The 17,912-nt window shown below is 27.6% G+C and overlaps 1 long non-coding RNA gene across 1 annotated transcript; it reads left to right on the forward strand.

The window, feature by feature from the left end:
* The first annotated feature begins 3,148 nt into the window (after positions 1-3,148).
* Positions 3,149-7,274, forward strand: LOC145959067 (uncharacterized). Its single transcript, XR_014434673.1, has 7 exons — positions 3,149-3,498; positions 3,578-3,620; positions 4,763-4,829; positions 4,978-5,061; positions 5,950-6,012; positions 6,153-6,297; positions 7,051-7,274. It is a non-coding gene; the product is annotated as an uncharacterized LOC145959067 (long non-coding RNA).
* Positions 7,275-17,912: the final 10,638 nt, after the last annotated feature.

Consider the following 17,912-nt stretch of genomic DNA (forward strand, 5'->3'; position numbering starts at 1 on the left):
CTTCAGTCTCAAACTCCATCCCAACTTTTGGTATAAATTTGACCAGGAATTGTATCTTGTATCATATCTATTTTTTTCTTTCAAATTCATCAACATTATCAATGGCCATTTTTTGATGTTCTTATTCAACCATAACACAATGCTTTGAACAAGTAACCAAGAATCAAATATGCATGAAATAAAGAATGAACTTATGTAACAATCCTACAAAATTAGAGTCAAACAAAATGAAACAAACACGATGTTCAAAGAGATCAAATAAATCTTAATTCAAGAAGAAAACCATAAATTATGTAATGTGAACCGGAGAAAAAGAATAGGAGTAGGAGAAACCGAAAGGTAATGAGAAACATGAGAATGAGTTATGTGAAACCCTGTCAATAGAGTCTTTAATGTATTTTTAGATTTGTTCGTCAGAGAGAGACAAAGCAACAAGAGTGATGAGTGGAGGCACAAGTGTTGTCAAAGAGCTTGAAAATGGGGGCTAGATGTTAGCTAGAGAGCAACAATTTGTATAACACCAGGCCAATGATGATGGAGGGCACACACAACAAGCAAGAAAGGTAGAGTATGATCAATAATAGAAAGGAACAACATTACATGAAAAAGGAATAAACAAAAAGAAGACTGAGAGAATCAAAATAAAAATAAAAAAAATCGTAATGGGACATGAAAATCGATTACATTTTTTTAAAATTAAAAGTAATAACGTGATAATCTATTTGAGATGACATTTTGTGATTGAGAGAACAGGGTTTGGGAACAACAATTGGAGGCAGAGAATTTTGATCCAGCATGTAGACGTGCACTAAATAATTTTGGGGGTGATTAAAAAAATTAACTAGGATAGTAAACAAAGAATAACAAATTTGGGTCCACGTTTTGGGCTTTAGTTTCAATTTATGGGCTTTGCTTAGTAGCTACTAGCTAAAGAAGTTGGCTGATGATAAACACACCTTCACTCTCGTATAAATACACCCCCTTTTTAAAAAAAAATATATAAAATTCCTAAATTTACACCTTCCTTCCCCGCACCCCACACTCCACACCCCTCTTCTTCCCAAAGTCTCTTTCCGCTCAATGTCATTAAGTAATATACTTTTACAGTCATTCTGAATAGAAAAAAAGGACTAGCCTCACCATAACCAGCATAAGAAAGGCTCTTTTACAATCATTAGCATTCTAGAAAGTACTTTTACAGTCATTAGCATTCCGGAAAGTACTTTCCGGAATAGTAAAATTATTGTTCATATAATTCCGGAAAGAAATTTCTGTAATAGTAACTTTAATATTATGGAAAGTACTTTCCGGAATTATGTAACAAAACATTTCCGGAAAATACTTTCCGGAATAAGAATTTAATATTATGGAAAGTATTTTCCGGAACATTTTTATATAATTCCGGAAAGAACTTTCCGTAACAGTAAGAAGAAGAAGAAGAGGAGTGCCAGAAAGAGAAAGAAGAGGGGTGTGCGAGGTGCGGGGAAAAAAAAGAAGAAGAGGAGTGCCACAAAGAGAAAGAAGAGGGGTGCGCAATGTCAGCAGGTGGTCTTGTAAGAGAAAGACTCTTACTTGTTCTATGGAAAGAAATACTAGTACAAAAATGAATTTTAAAATCGGAGTTTTAAAATCAGTTATAAAGTAGCCATTTTAAAAGTGACGCGATGGCCTATACTGCAACAGAACGGCCCTAGAACGGCCCGTACTGCAAGCAGCACGGCCTGTACTGCTTGCAGAACGGTCCGTACTGATTGCAGAACGGGCCGTACTGCTTGCAGAACGGGTCGTACTGCTTGCAGAACGGGCCATTCTTCTTGTAGAACGGCCCGTTCTGGTGTCGTTCCAGACTAAAGTTTACATGCTTATACAGGATAAGGGGGGTGCGGGGAAGGGAAGTGTAAATTTAGGAATTTCATTTTTTTTAAAGGGTAATTTAGACATTTTATATATTTTTTTTAAAAAAGGGGGTGTGTTGATACGAGAGTGGAGGTGTGTTTAACATCTGTCAAAGAAGTTTAACTGCTATAAATACGAGCAGCCCGCAAATGTGTGGTCATAGCATTTTTTACATTGTAGCATCTTCGCACATACATGATCCACTACTATATTTTCCATCAATAGAGCATTTAAGCTTTTAGAACATTCTATATTTTTTTCTAACACAATAACTTAAGTTGATTTCATAATTTACTTTTATGCGGCTTCCTCAATTAAGTGAAAATAATGAAAAAATATTTTTATTATTTAAGAGCCAATTTTTAAAAGTTTTTATATAAGGACACTTTTTACATGTAATATCCACATAATCTTGTTTTAAATGTAAAATTTGTAAGAACGGATTTTAAAATTTAAAATTTTCATTAAGAACCATTATTGAAGATGACTTATGGAAGGATAGTAAGCCTTTGTTTACCATATCATTTGTTTATTTCATCACCTATAACCCTTCCATTTTTAATAACAGAAACAGAAAGTGTCTATTATTCCAATATACTCAGAATGTTATTCAGATATTGTATGATTCAATCACTAAACTAACTCTATGTTATAAGTCCACTGAATTGTGCTGGGCTTTTTGTTGCTTGCTATCATATGGAAATTTTATTTCTTACAACTTATGGTTTTCATCGTGAATACCAAGAGATTTTTTTAATCATCATATAGATATAAAAAATTATTTTTAAAAATAGTGATTAATTTCTACTAAAGACTGTAAATAGATATAAGGTGAGTATTTCCGTTCTTAAAATAAATTATTTCGTATCTAACGTTAGGATTCAAATTTTAGACAATTTATTTAAGAGCACTACAAAAAAAATAACCTATGCCTACAGACACTTTTACCTATAGACCTAAATTAGTGCAGGTAAAACTAAAAAAAAAATTTACCTACAAATGTTTAATGTAGGTATAACTCAAAAATCTATACCTACTTTTATTTAGTGTAGGCAAAACTCAATACAACTTAAAGTTTTTCTACCAACAAATTGTCAATGTAGCTAAAAGTCTTCAAAGACTTATCACTACAAAAAATTAGTTAATTAGTGGCGATTTTTTTCTAGCAGTTTTAATAAACCGCCAAAAAATGTTGTAATTCTAGGGGTTATCTTGACCCCCACAAAATAATTAAAGTTTTGGCGGTTTTAAACCGCCACAATATGTAAGTATCTAATTATCTCTTTGTGTGACCACGTGGACAACTTAATTAAACTATATTTATTTTTTTATTAAAAGAATTAAGAGAGTAAAAATAAAAGAATTAAAGAACTTAAATTTAAAATTAAAAAAACCTAACTTAGAATGCTTTGCGGAAACTTTACCTGCGAAAATCTATCACGCTCAAACTTCTTATTCTTCCCCCTCAATATAATTGTTCGTGAAGCAATTTACGGTGAAACCATTTCGCAAAGTGTCCAATTTAGGGTTAGTAATTTCGCAAGAGCTTCTTTAAGCTTGCTCTTCTTTACGCTGTTCTTCGATCGGTTGGTTTAATTTAAGGCAAGTTTTCGATTCATATCCATTTTGATTCCCTATTTTTGATTTGTATAATATTTCATTATGATTTTTTTTTGTTCAGAGGTTTTAGGTGGAACAAATTTTTTGGAGATTACAAATTTGAGGTGAAGGAATACAAATGTTCATTATTTGTTTTTTAACGTTTTGATTTGAAATTATAGTGTTATTTGCCTTTTGAAATTAGAGTGTTATTTGTTTTTGATGTTTTGATTTGAAATTGGCTTGTTCATGATGTTTTTCATATCATTAATCTGTTGAATTAAATCTATGGTTGTTTTAAGAGAGGGAGAACCTCAATCGAAAAGAGTTGCTGATATGTTCAGATGCTTGGGTCACATTTTCTGGCTTATCTTGTCTAGTTTCTTTCTCAGTTTTAACATTTTCTGGCCTAGCAATATTAACAGGCTCGTTATATGTGACAGGCTTACCATTTTCTTAAAATATTGGGATTTTATGTTGTTCTGAAACTTCCAACATTTATATAAAACTGTTATTGCTTTATAAATGAAGAACATGAAAGCAATTTAATACTTTTTCCTTTCTCTTTTGGTTGTACCAATTATATTGAGACTAAAAGCAAAGCTTATTATAGGCTTGGGCAATCCTCACCTTATGAGCTAGCTTTTGTGGTTGAACTAAGTGTGGCCTTAATTGAAGATGGTCTTGGAGCCTATCTAAAGCCTATCATAGAGATGATATTGGGCCACCCTGGCTGGGTTTCCAAATGCAATCAATAAATAAAATTCATTCCTACAATCTTCGTACTCCAGATGTCCAATCTTTCGCATGAGGGGGTGTTGAGATTTCACATCGACTATAAATATGACTAAAGTAGATCTAATAAATGCTTAGGCAATCATCGCCTCATGTACTTAGCTTTTGGGGTTGAGTCAGTCCCATCCCAAATTCAAGATCTTTCACCTGTGCTGTTAGAACATTACGATTCTTACATGTCATTAATCTTGTTAGGTTAGAAATCTAATTAAGCTTTGCTAGTACTTGCAGTATTACACTTGATATCTAATTATTTGTATAAAGTGGGTGTGACATTGGTATTTGGGTTTATTATGTATTATATAAACCTTATATCAATATGGGTATTGGAGTCTCCATTCTCTCATTATTTACTTCCCCACTAAACCTTATAATCATGCTCAGTTCTTTATTTTTTTTTTTGTCTATTCTTTTGTACGGAGATGGATTTTTGTTGGTCATGCTAATAAGGTATTTTTAAAACTTTTTCCAGGCTTTGCATTTCTTGCTTGGATGCTGCATAGAACCTTATCCATTTACTTGGAGGGTCAACCTTTACTGTCAGTAATCAGTTAAACTTTATTTTTTGCAATATATTATTTTCTTACATTTTTATTGTCATTATAGGGAGTTGCATGTTTGTTCCCATACCACTTAAGGTTTGTTTGGCTATCTTATATGCTGATATGCAATTTCTGTATATTTTAGGCTGAACAACAAAGGTTAACGCTTTGTGCTGCTATGTTTCTCCCTCTTAGAGATACTACTTACAGAGAAAAGAAGGCTAAGAAGGTATATACTCATTACTTTCTATATATATTAGTACTATTTTTGATTTGGCATATTAAGCTGCTATTGCGTTGACTTGGAGCTCTGTCATTTGAATTGAGTAATTGATGCATCTAGCACAATGTCCGTATTATATTTCCAACTCTAGTTATTTTATGCCATTTGTCAAGTGAGAATTGAGCCAGTTATCAAAGGTTTTGATGAAGGGTTTATTTGTATGCAGTTTGTCCCAATCTCCCAACAGTTGGTAGATTTTCTAACCAAAGGACTGTTTTGGCCTCATTTTGAATGTCTTGTTAGCAAGTTGGGCAAATTGGGTATCTATGTTTTAACTTAAAAAAAAAAAAAAAAGAAAGGGGGGGGGGGGGATTCTAACTTAAAAGTTGTTGGGATATTGTACAATAAATTAATCCTAGACCCTCAGGATAGATTAGTTTTTTACTGATCTTGTCCTTATTTTTCTGTTTTAATTTTCCTGTGTTATTTATTTTTGAATTTGAATTGGTTAGAAAACCTCTAACCAACTCTGCCTATAAATCTCAATCTCTGTAAATGAATATGAAATAAATTCTTTTTTCCTCTTAACTAAAAATAAAACAAATTGTCTTGGTACCTGCATTGCAGTTTTCTGGCTCTTCTAATTAAAAAAATTTTTTAAATGATGATTGGGTTTGAACTTAGCCAAGTCAAGCCTTGATCTAAACTTCAGGTGTTTGAGCTTATAAACTTGAAGATTCTTGGTTCAATTCCTCCACTGCAGAGTGGGAACTAATATGTATGCTATGTGTGCTCAATGGGGCATGTGTTCATTGTACCTTGTGTCTTTTCATGTGATTATTATTTCAAGTGACATCATGGTTAAATAGCCTAATATGTGATTCTGAATTATAGATTCCTATTGTCAATCATATTATCCGGGAGTCTCTCAAGAGAAAAGCTAAAGATGCTGAAATGGTCAGTTTCCTATCCTCTTAGCCTTAGTAAAATCCAAAGGATGTATTAGAACTTTATGATGTGAATTATATTCAGTATTATTGTCTCTGGTTGATATTTTGTGTTGGTTAACATGTCTTGTATTGTTCCTCAAAATCTAGGTGCTTAACTTACACCAAACATCACATAAATTCTTGTCATTGATCCCTTGCCTTGTATCTAGTGATGACGTTCAAGTTGTTGATCATGATTGGATGAGAGACTTAGTTGATGTCCCTGTCTCTTCTAGAGTCCGGGTACAAACAGGTACAGTTTTCTTGCTTTGCTACCTTAGTATCACATGGCAGCATGCTGATTTTGGATTGTGTTAGAAATCTAATATAGAATCACTTATGCATCTTCACCTAACAACTTAAGCTTTTTGGAATTGTTGGTTCTTGACATCGTATTGTAGCTTCTACGACCAAATGGTCTAAAGTTCAATCCTTGCTTTAACCATTCTTTAAGAAAGTTTAATTTCATATAAGTAGTTAGACCTGTGCATTGTTCATGCTTCAAGTCTAAATGGGTCGTGTAAGGGGGCATGTTAGAAATATACTATGAAACTATTTGAGTCTCCACCTAATAGCTTAAGCTTTTGGGATGGTTACTTGGTGACAAATAGTCATTGTTGACCTTAATATGCAGTTATAGCATTTTCATGTTGACATATAGTTCTGCAGACTCCACTTTTTCATGATTCCATATGTTGCAGTTTTTATTTTACTATTGTCTTTGTAGTAGAAAGTAGCTACAACCCGTATTTCCTTGTATTCATTTTGCAGTCACATTTTTCTTATATTCAACTTTTGCTTTAGTCAAGCCACAGGTAACACTTTTTTACTGTATTATGAGGATAGCATGGACTTCTATAATGATGCATGATTCCTTATATCTAGTTATTCTTTGTCTGTGAATCTACCATGGTCATGGAAGCAATTGTTTTTGGCCTTCAATTACTTGTAAATTATGATAATAAGTAGCTTAATAGCTTATAATAGCACAATTTTGATTATGCAGGCAAAGAATTACAAGATATGCACGAGTGCTAACTGATGTTGGTGATGTCCCTATTTGAGAAATTTGAGTGTGTGATAGATGATCACAGATTAATGAATGTAATTGGTGAATATTATTGTAGAATCTCTCTCACACACAGATCAAATTCTGTTAAAGTTAATAATAATAAAACTGCAAGATTAACACAACATATCTAATATATCAATGCAATATGTTTTCCTTTTTTATTTCTAATTAGCAACTTTAGCATCATGAATTTGTCATTTTTTTAACATAGTCTGGATACTTATATCTCTATAAGAGATATTATATATATATATATATATATATATATATATATATATATATATATATTTATAGGTACAATAATAATAATAATAATAATAATAATAATAATAATAATAATAATAATAATAATAATAAAATAAAAAATACTTTTACCTATAGTCAGAGCATGTAAGAATAAGTTAATGACTTTTACCTACAGTCATAACATGTAAGTATAACTTAATGGTGTTTACCTATAGTAGGGAGTGTAAATATAAGTCAATGACTTTTACCCACGCATATTGCAAATTGTAGGTAGCTCTTATAGTGACAGTCAAATGTAGTTGTAGGTAAAATTATGTTTGTAGGTAAAACTTATAGTGATAGACTATTAGTTGTAGCTATATGCCCCCTCAAAGTTGACAACTTCAATGTCTGTAGGTCAAAGTCCATGATACCTTTACCTATGGAATTTAGATTTTTAGTGACATATTTTGTGTGTAGGCATAAGTCATTTTTCTTGTAGTGGAGATACAAGATACTTATATTAACTAGTATTAATATAAGAATATTAAGAAATCACACAATTATATATATATATATATATATATATATATATATATATATATATATATATATATATAAAAGAATCTAGCACATGATTTTTTAAGGATTTTTGCCACTATCATTATGCTTGGTACATACATCCTTGGAGAGTTTTGAAGAGATGCAATTAAGTGAAGAAGAATTGTGCGGTTTTTAGACTTCATCACTGCTATGCATAAGAGAACGATGCGAAGAGCAAAATTGGATCACACAAAACATGGTATTTGGCCAGCACTACGTATATAAAAAAAAAAAAAAAAAAAAAAAAAAAAAAAAAAACTCATAATAGAAATTATAGGGGATTAGAGGATGATAGTTATTTTTCATTTGCTATTATCATACAGTAATTGATCCCATTTTGAACGGACATAATGAGTTTCATATTTAGAATATCTTATTCATTTAGTTCAGTACTGTCCTTTTTCACAATGGGATTGGCATCATAAACCAATCCTCAGTCATTATGATTTGTTAAAGGAAAATATTTTTGTAAACATTGGGAACAATTTGATTTATAAAAGAGAAGAAGAAAATAAATAAATTTTATAACTAAAAAAGATTACTATATTATTATTTTTACATAGTATTATTTATATATTTTTAAAATTCAATATTAATTTTATATTTTTAAGATTTTATAAGTTAAAGGGATTAATAGAGAGCATTTTTCTCCCATTTCACACCATGATCCTAATTTAGAAAAGTGATGTATGTTTTGATAGGTGCCGTCTGCATACATAATTTTTGTTATCCGGTATAATTCTATTCATACTCAATTATTTATAACTTTTGTGCTAAATTTAACATGTGCTGGGGTCGTCGATTTGATCTAATAAATCTAATCCAAATTGAAAAATTGGGTTGAATAAAATTATCATATCAGGTCAAATTTAAAACTTGAAAATTTAATCAATTTTTAAAAATCAAACCTGTACCAGAAGGACCCTATCGGCCACGTGGTTCGGCCACGTGGACCGGCACGTCATGTCCTATCAGATATTGACGCAGCTCAAATATCATTTCGGCTCGGCCACGTGGTTCGGCCACGTGGACCGGCACGTCATGTATTATCAGATGACACTGCTTGAATACCACTTCGGCTCGACAGGGGACTAAGGACTGTGCTCTTCCCCTATCGGCTCGGCCAGAAGCCGAGAGAGGACGTTTCGGCCGTTTTGTCTCGGCCCGGCCAAAAGTCAACATTGAATAACTAGAATGACAATTATGATTAAGGTATAACCCGCCAGTTAGCACCGTATTACCTAATTTGGTAAGTGCCACAGAAGGCCCACCATGCTTAGGTCCATGTCAGGTATTATAAATAGGTCACACGTAACGAGGTATGTCACTGTTCATTTTATTACCCTAGAAAATTGTGCTTGTCCTGACTTGAGCGTCGGAGTGCCTTTTGCAGGTACCTCCCCCCTGAAGAATACACCTAAAGCTCCCGTTCGGCCCTCCTACACCCCAGAAGACTACGAGTGTGCCCTCAGACAGGTACAAAACTAAATCAATCTATCCAATTTAATTAGTATTTATTATTATTATTATTATTAATTTATTAGATTTATTTTGGACCGTCAAATTTTGACAAATAAAAAAAAAGGATAAAAGATCTAATAGACTTTTTTGCTTGAGACTAGTCCATTAATTTATTTAATACCATACCACAAAAATGAATTTCATTCATTTATTCCCTCATTATAACTTGTAAGTGTTTCACTTGTGAAAATTGAACATCATTTAAGTAGATTGTGTTATTGGACATATTTAAGTTTTAATTTAATGATTACAAGTTATATGATAACTTGTGCAATGATATTTGTTTTTCAAGTTTTTAACTTTTAATGTTTTAAATAATACTTTTATATTGTATAAGCTTGACAAACAAATTTATAATATTAATTATTTTATCATTTGATAATATAAGTTATGTAACATGATTTTATTTTATTTTTTTTTATTTTATAAATAAATTTAATGCATCAATCTAATCAAAATTAAATATGATTGAATTGAATTAGTTTGGATTAAAAAAATGAAATTGTCAAATCAATTCAATCTAACTAAAGTTGATAAAAAAAGAAGAAAGAATTCATGCATGGACCCACCTACTCTCTCCACCCTGTAATCATATATTAAACCTTGTTCAAATAGTAGAACCCAAAAGAAATGGTTTATTTAGTGGTGGATATTTCACACCAATATCATAGTTAAAAAAGGTATATAATGTTAAATATTCTTCTAAATTTGAAATTAAGCTGACAAATAAATCATAAACGAAAAAAACTTCTCATTTATATAATTATACTTAAATTATAATTTTGAGAATTCCAACTGAAATCCAAAGAAAAAAAATTATTAGAAGAACTTTCTCATTCACTAAAAATGGGCATGAATTTGAAATCAAAGTTATAAATTATTATTAATTTTTTTTAGTATTTCTTTGACTATTGTAATATATGTTTTCATCTATCTTCTCATAGCTTCTCACCATGGATAAAATATGTGTACTATTGATATATTTAACAAAAATAATTAAAAATGAAATTTAGAAAGTAAAACTTGAGAGTTTACAAATTTCTTTCAAAAGAGAAGGTATAACTCTAAATACATATAAAATTTTATCCTAGAATTCTCTGCCCCGATGTCACAATATCAGAGCACACCCACAACTCAACGGTTGACATTTTAGATGCCACCCAAAACTGGATCTTACTCTCCTAAAACATCCACAAATTGTACGGTGAGAAAAAAAAACATTTATATGAAAAGCACACAAGAAAAATCCACAAAATTGTCTCATCATAACTCATTACTTATTGAAGTATTTACAAGCATTTCTATCTATCCTAATTCTATCAATCACGCAACATCTTCACATCGCAATTCACAATTACACCAACTCATCACAATCCACACAAATCTTACAATTAACCATGTGCCAAGGTCACGCCTGTAGCATCTCTGGCTCGAGGTCATGTCACCCCCGACATAAGCATTAATTGTCTCACACATCCCACCCTATGCCAAGGTCACGCCTGCAGCATCTCTTGCCCAAGGTTGTGCCACCCCGACATAAGCATGAGAAATCACACATCCTACACTGTGTCAAGGTCACGCCTGCAACATCTCTTGCTCGAGGTCGTGTCACCCCCGACATAAGCATGAGGAATCACCCATCCCATACTATGCCAAGGTCACGCCTGTAGCATTTCTTGCCTAAGGTCGTGCCACCCCTGGTCACAAGTGTGAGGAACCACAATCACATTCTCATTCACATCTACTTTCACATCCACATCCACATCCACATCTTAATTCCACAATACATACACAATCCACACAAAAAGGTGGTTCACATACCCTTCAAGTAATTCACCATGAATCCTCACCTAGATCATCAATTTTATCAAATAATATAACAATAACATTCATAAATTAATATAATAATCAATAGAATTAGCAATTTAATATAATCTTAACATAATGGTAAAATCTCCAATTATTCCAAAACCTAACTCACAGATACTTTTCTACAGTTTCGTTCTCCCTCTCAGATCATCATTCCTACAAATTAATTATATATTTCTAATCCTCAACACATACGGAATCTAATGGGATCATCAATTTTTCAAACAGAAATAATTCAATTTTTCCAAAACCTAACTAACAGACACTTTTTTATAATTTCGTTCTCTTCCAAATCATCATTCTTACAAATTAAATATATATTCATAATTCTAAATATATACAGAATCACATAAGACCAATAATTCTTCAAACAAAAATAATTATAAAATTAATCATAATCCTACGAGCTTCCTCTTCTACCCAATTCCTTCATGTAACTTTGCATACAAATAATCCCCTTTTCCCCGTACCTGGATGAGCAAAAGACTAATGGTCTTGGTGTGATCTAAGATCGTTCCTGAGTACTCTTCCTTAGAGCTCTTTGTTTCTCCTCTTTTTTTTTCCTAACCCTTCTGAACGCAAATGAGGCAGATAGGGTTAACACTACCTGACTCCTTTCTTAAAATTAATCCATTGGGCTAGGTCAACCCAACCCATTTTCCTTCTCTTCTATCCCACTTCTCTTTTTCCTCAAAATAATTAAATAAAATAAATGCATATCTATAACATTATATAAAAGGGATACAAATCTTCATAACCACCATTTGGTTTCCATTTTTATTAGGACCTTTTTACCCTTAATAACCGTCATCTGAACACAAGTAATTATGTTATTTTGTCTCTATATTTTTGGAATCTTTTATCCCTCACCAACAACCTTAATTTTAAGTAACTGCACTCATTATTCCTACTCTTACAATTTCTTCTTTTTTGCTTCCTCTGTTCAACTTCACACTATTTCTTCTTTTTTGCTTCCTCTGTTCAACTTCACACTATTATCCATTTTAGGGTATATATTCTCTCTTACTTCCTCTGTTTTATTTTCCCCTTCATTTTTGGTTTCCTTTAATTTTGATTGTTGCAGATTCTAAAGTAACATTTCACAGTCGAGACATGACCAAATCAAGAAAAAGGTTGAAATGCGATAACGAGTGATTTTGTTTTGTTTTATTTTTCTGTCTTTGCACTTATCATTATTACATTTTGTTGTTTTGTTCGTTTTGGAAAATTGGTTGATGTTGAGTTTTTGTCATAGTTTGAATTTGTTATAGGTTTATTGGAATTTTTGAATGAACTTCTGGATCAAGAATATTCAGATCACATCTTTCCCCGCAATTTGCTTCATTTTAACCATCAAAATGATATTGCATTGCGGAGTACAAAGGCTGGTTTGAGACAAACAATGAAAATAGGTATGAAGTAATCATTATGTTTGTAACCGTTTCTTATTTCACTTCTTAAATCAACTACGAGTTCATAAATTAGAAACCTTCAAATGGCTACTTCTTCTTCTTATAATAATTTCTATTGTTTTTTTTTTCTGCGTCTCCCACTTTCTACCGTGAAGAATATCTGATTCTGAACATTTTTGAACATTTCTGAACCACTGAAGAATATCTGATTCTGTGGGAAAAGCTTCTCAGTCTTTCGAGGAGATAAACAACAACGGTGAGAATTTTTTTTTAATTTTGTTTTTCACGTTTGATGATTGCGCCTTCACGATTATGGGATTTTCAATTCCATGCTTCTTAAATTTCGGATTCAATTCTGTCTTTTCTGTTTTGATTAGGGCTATTTCATTTTCATTATTGTAGTTTTCAGATCCTTTACCGCGTGTTTGAATTCGCGTCAGGAAACCACGTCTTGATGAATTTGACATGAAAGTAACATATAATAGCTTCTCATTTTTACGTTTTGGACGTACGTTTTGGACGCACGACGTGAATCCAAACACGGGCTTAGTAGCAGTAAATTCAAACCCTATATAGAAAAATCTTCGTTTTCATGGTGCCATTTTTGTAAATTTGAAAAATAATAAGTATATTCATTGTGATAAGCTATGTACGAAGTTTTAGTAGGCCATGTTTGTGAATATTATGTAAAAATTTAAATTTAAATTTTAAATTTTAAAATTTAAATTTTAAAATTTAAATTTTAAAATTTAAAATTTAAAATTTAAAATTTAAAATTTAAAATTTAAAATTTAAAATTTAAAATTTAAAATTTAAAATTTAAAATTTAAAATTTAAAATTTAAAATTTAAAATTTAAAATTTAAAATTTAAAATTTAAAATTTAAAATTTAAAATTTAAAATTTAAAATTTAAAATTTAAAACTTAAACTTTAAACTTTAAAATTTAAAATCTAAAATTTAAAATTTAAAATTTAAACTTTAAACTGTAAACTTTAAAATTTAAAATTTAAAATTTAAAATATAGTTATTTTATACATGTTTTTAACTAAATATGTAAGTTTAGTATCAAACAAATTTAGTCAAAAATTTAAAATAATAAATTAAAGTTATTAATTATAAAATTTGATTTAATAAAAAAGCTCAAAATTAAGGTTCAAAATATTTCTACAATAAATTATTAAGTTTACCATGGAAACTATGTTAATTCCTCAACTTATGTTTTTAATATCACAACAACCGTTGCTTAAATTTAAAATTTAAAATTTATAATTTATAATTTAAAATTTAAAATTTAAACTTTAAACTTTACAATTCAAATTTAAAATTTAAAATTTTAACATTCAAAATTTAAAATTTAAAATTTAAAATTTCAGAATTCCAAATGCAAAATTCAAAAATTTAAAATTTAAAATTTAAAATTTAAAATTCAAAATTTAAAATTTAAAATTCAAAATTTAAAATTTGAAATTTGAAAATTATACACTAAACTTTAAAATTTAAAATATAAAATTTCAAATATAAAATATAAAATATAAAATTTAAACTTTAAACTTTAAAATTTAAAATTTAAAATTTAAACTGTAAACTTTAAAATTTAAAATTTAAAATTTAAAATTTAAATATAAATTTAAAATTTAAAATTTAAAATCTAAAATCTAAAATTTAGATTTTAAAATTCAAAATTTAAAATTTAAAATTTAAAATTTACAATTTAAAATTTAAAATTTAAAATTTAAAATTTCCGAATTCAAAATGAAAAATTCAAAAATTTAAAGTTTACAATTTAAAATTCAAAATTTAAAATTTGAAATTTGAAAATTATACACTAAACTTTAAAATTTAAAATGTAAAATTTCAAATATAAAATATAAAATTTAAAATTTAAACTTTAAACTTTAAAATTTAAAATTTAAAATTTAAACTGTAAACTTTAAAATTTAAAATTTAAAATTTAAAATTTAAAATCTAAAATTTAAAATTTAAATATAAATTTAAAATTTAAAATTTAAAATCTAAAATCTAAAATTTAGATTTTAAAATTCAAAATTTAAAATTTAAAATTTACAATTTAAAATTTAAAATTTAAAATTTCCGAATTCAAAATGAAAAATTCAAAAATTTAAAGTTTAAAATTTAAAATTGAAAATTTAAAATTTGAAATTTGAAAATTATACACTAAACTTTAAAATTTAAAATGTAAAATTTAAAATATAAAATATAAAATTTTAGATTTTAAATTTAAACTGTAAACTTTATAATTTTAAATTTTAAATTTTAAATTTTAAATTTATACTGTAAACTTTAAAATTTTATATTTAAAATCTACAATTTAAAATTTAAAATTTAAAATTTAAAATTTCCGAATTCAAAATGAAAAATTCAAAAATTTAAAGTTTACAATTTAAAATTCAAAATTTGAAATTTGAAATTTGAAAATTATACACTAAACTTTAAAATTTAAAATGTAAAATTTCAAATATAAAATATAAAATTTAAAATTTAAACTTTAAACTTTAAAATTTAAAATTTAAAATTTAAACTGTAAACTTTAAAATTTAAAATTTAAAATTTAAAATTTAAAAACTAAAATTTAAAATTTAAATATAAATTTAAAATTTAAAATTTAAAATCTAAAATCTAAAATTTAGATTTTAAAATTCAAAATTTAAAATTTAAAATTTACAATTTAAAATTTAAAATTTAAAATTTAAAATTTCCGAATTCAAAATGAAAAATTCAAAAATTTAAAGTTTAAAATTTAAAATTCAAAATTTAAAATTTGAAATTTGAAAATTATACACTAAACTTTAAAATTTAAAATGTAAAATTTAAAATATAAAATTTAAAATTTAAAATTTAAAATTTAAACTGTAAACTTTATAATTTTAAATTTTAAATTTTAAATTTTAAATTTTAAATTTAAACTGTAAACTTTAAAATTTTATATTTAAAATCTAAAATTTAAAATTCAAAATTCAAAATTGAAAATTTAAAATTGAAAATTGAAAATTTAAAATTTAAAATTTAAACTGTAAACTTTAAAATTTAAAATTTAAAATTTAAAATTTAAACTGTAATTTTAAAAATTTAAAATTTAAACTGTAAACTGTAAACTTTAAAATTATAAATTTAAAATTTAAAATTTAAAACTTATACACTAAACTTTAAAATTTAAAATTTAAAATTTATAATTTAACATTTAAAATTTAAAATTTAAAATTTAAAATTTAAAATTTAAAATTTAAAATTTAAAATTTAAAATTTAAAATTTAAAATTTAAAATTTAAAATTTAAAATTTAAAATTTAAAATTTAAAATTTAAAATTTAAAATTTAAAATTTAAAATTTAAAATTTAAAATTTAAAATTTAAAATTTAAAATTTAAACTTTAAAATTGAAAACTTAAAATTTTAAATTATAAATTACAATTTTTAAATTTTAACTTTTAAAATTTAAAATTTATATATTAAATTTTAGATTTTAAATTTTAAATTTAATACTTCAGCAATTAAGTTTTAAATTTAAAACTTAAAACTTAAAACTTAAAACTTCAAACTTAAAATTTAAAATTTAAAACTTAAAATTTAAAACTTAAAATTTAAAACTTAAAATTTAAAATTTAAAATTTAAAATTTAAAATTTAAAATTTAAAATTTAAAATTTAAAATTTAAAATTTAAAATTTAAACTTTAAAATTGAAAACTTAAAATTTTAAATTATAAATTTAAAGTTTAAAGTTTAAAATTTAAAACTTAATTGCTGAAGTATTAAATTTAAAATTTAAAATCTAAAATTTAATATATAAATTTTAAATTTTAAAAGTTAAAATTTAAAAATTGTAATTTATAATTTAAAATTTGAATTTATCATATTATATTGTGTAAAATTATTTATAAAATTAGATGTCAACAATGAATTATTCAACTTGAGCGTTATTTGTTAGAGATAAAATTCATATAGAGCCACGAAGTGCCTCGGCCCCGCTAGTATATTATAAAATATTTTTCCTCTATAATAGTAATATATTTTTGACCCAAAATATAATAATATAATTTCAATAACAAAATATCATATAAAATCAACCTTCTCTTAAAACATATAAATATTTATTTAAAAATGCTAATAAAAATACTTATTTAATACGTACAAAATAATTGTCCAAAATAATAATCATTTAAAACGTACAAAATAATATTCCTCTATAATTATTAAAATAATTATTACCAAATACCATCTAATAATAATAATAATAACCTTTTTGAAAACTGGGGTGTTACAATACTTTCCCCCTTTTAAGAAATTCGTCCTCAAATTTCTGAAATGAAGAGGTTCGACTATGACTCCTTCATTAAACTCAAGATTCTTCCTAAACTTCCTAGGCAAACCCACAACAAAGTCTAGACGCATTATCTCACCTCCAAACAGGGACATCTAAAGGCTACAAAAGTCCTAAAAGACTTATGATGTTCTGTCTTAGACTTATATCATACTAAACATGAGTACAGAAACTTCCTCTACTCCTCTCTTCACCTTAGGTCACCACGCTTCTGCTGCGCCACTCTGATACATGTTAGTAGCTCCTAAATGGATGCTAAGAGTACTCGTTTGTCCTTCCTCTAAGATCATCTCTTAATTCGAGATTACTAGGCACCCAAATTTTGTTCTTGCAAAACAACGTCGATTCCTACTCAGAAAAGGTTACCTATACTCCTATCAATCTTGTTCACTTGGTTCACTAAGAAAGGATCTGACTCTTGGGCTTTTTCTAATCTCATCCATTAATTCACTAATCACTTTCAACATAATCAATTCAAGGCTCCTAAGGATAATCTCACACACCAAGCATAAGTCTCTAAATTCTTCAATCAAATCCAACCCTTAAATCATCGGAAATGATATATCAGAGGTCATCATAATCAAGGCATATGCCACAATATTGGTTTTACTTCTAAGATCATCTCTAAAGATCAAGCACCTAAGCATAAGTTCACTAGGTATACATATCAGATCTCTAATTTCACCCCTCCATCTACACCCAAGTCAAACTCTTATCCATCATCTTATCCTATAGCCTCATATCTTGTCACCAAAATGAATCAACTAATTATGTTTCTCCAATTTCCTTCAACAATTCATTCGTTACTCAAGTCATACTTAGTCTCAC

The sequence above is a fragment of the Cajanus cajan genome, chromosome 1 (assembly GCF_000230855.2).
Source record: "Cajanus cajan strain Asha chromosome 1, NIPB_CcT2T_4, whole genome shotgun sequence".
In the NCBI taxonomy this organism is placed as follows: domain Eukaryota; kingdom Viridiplantae; phylum Streptophyta; class Magnoliopsida; order Fabales; family Fabaceae; genus Cajanus; species Cajanus cajan.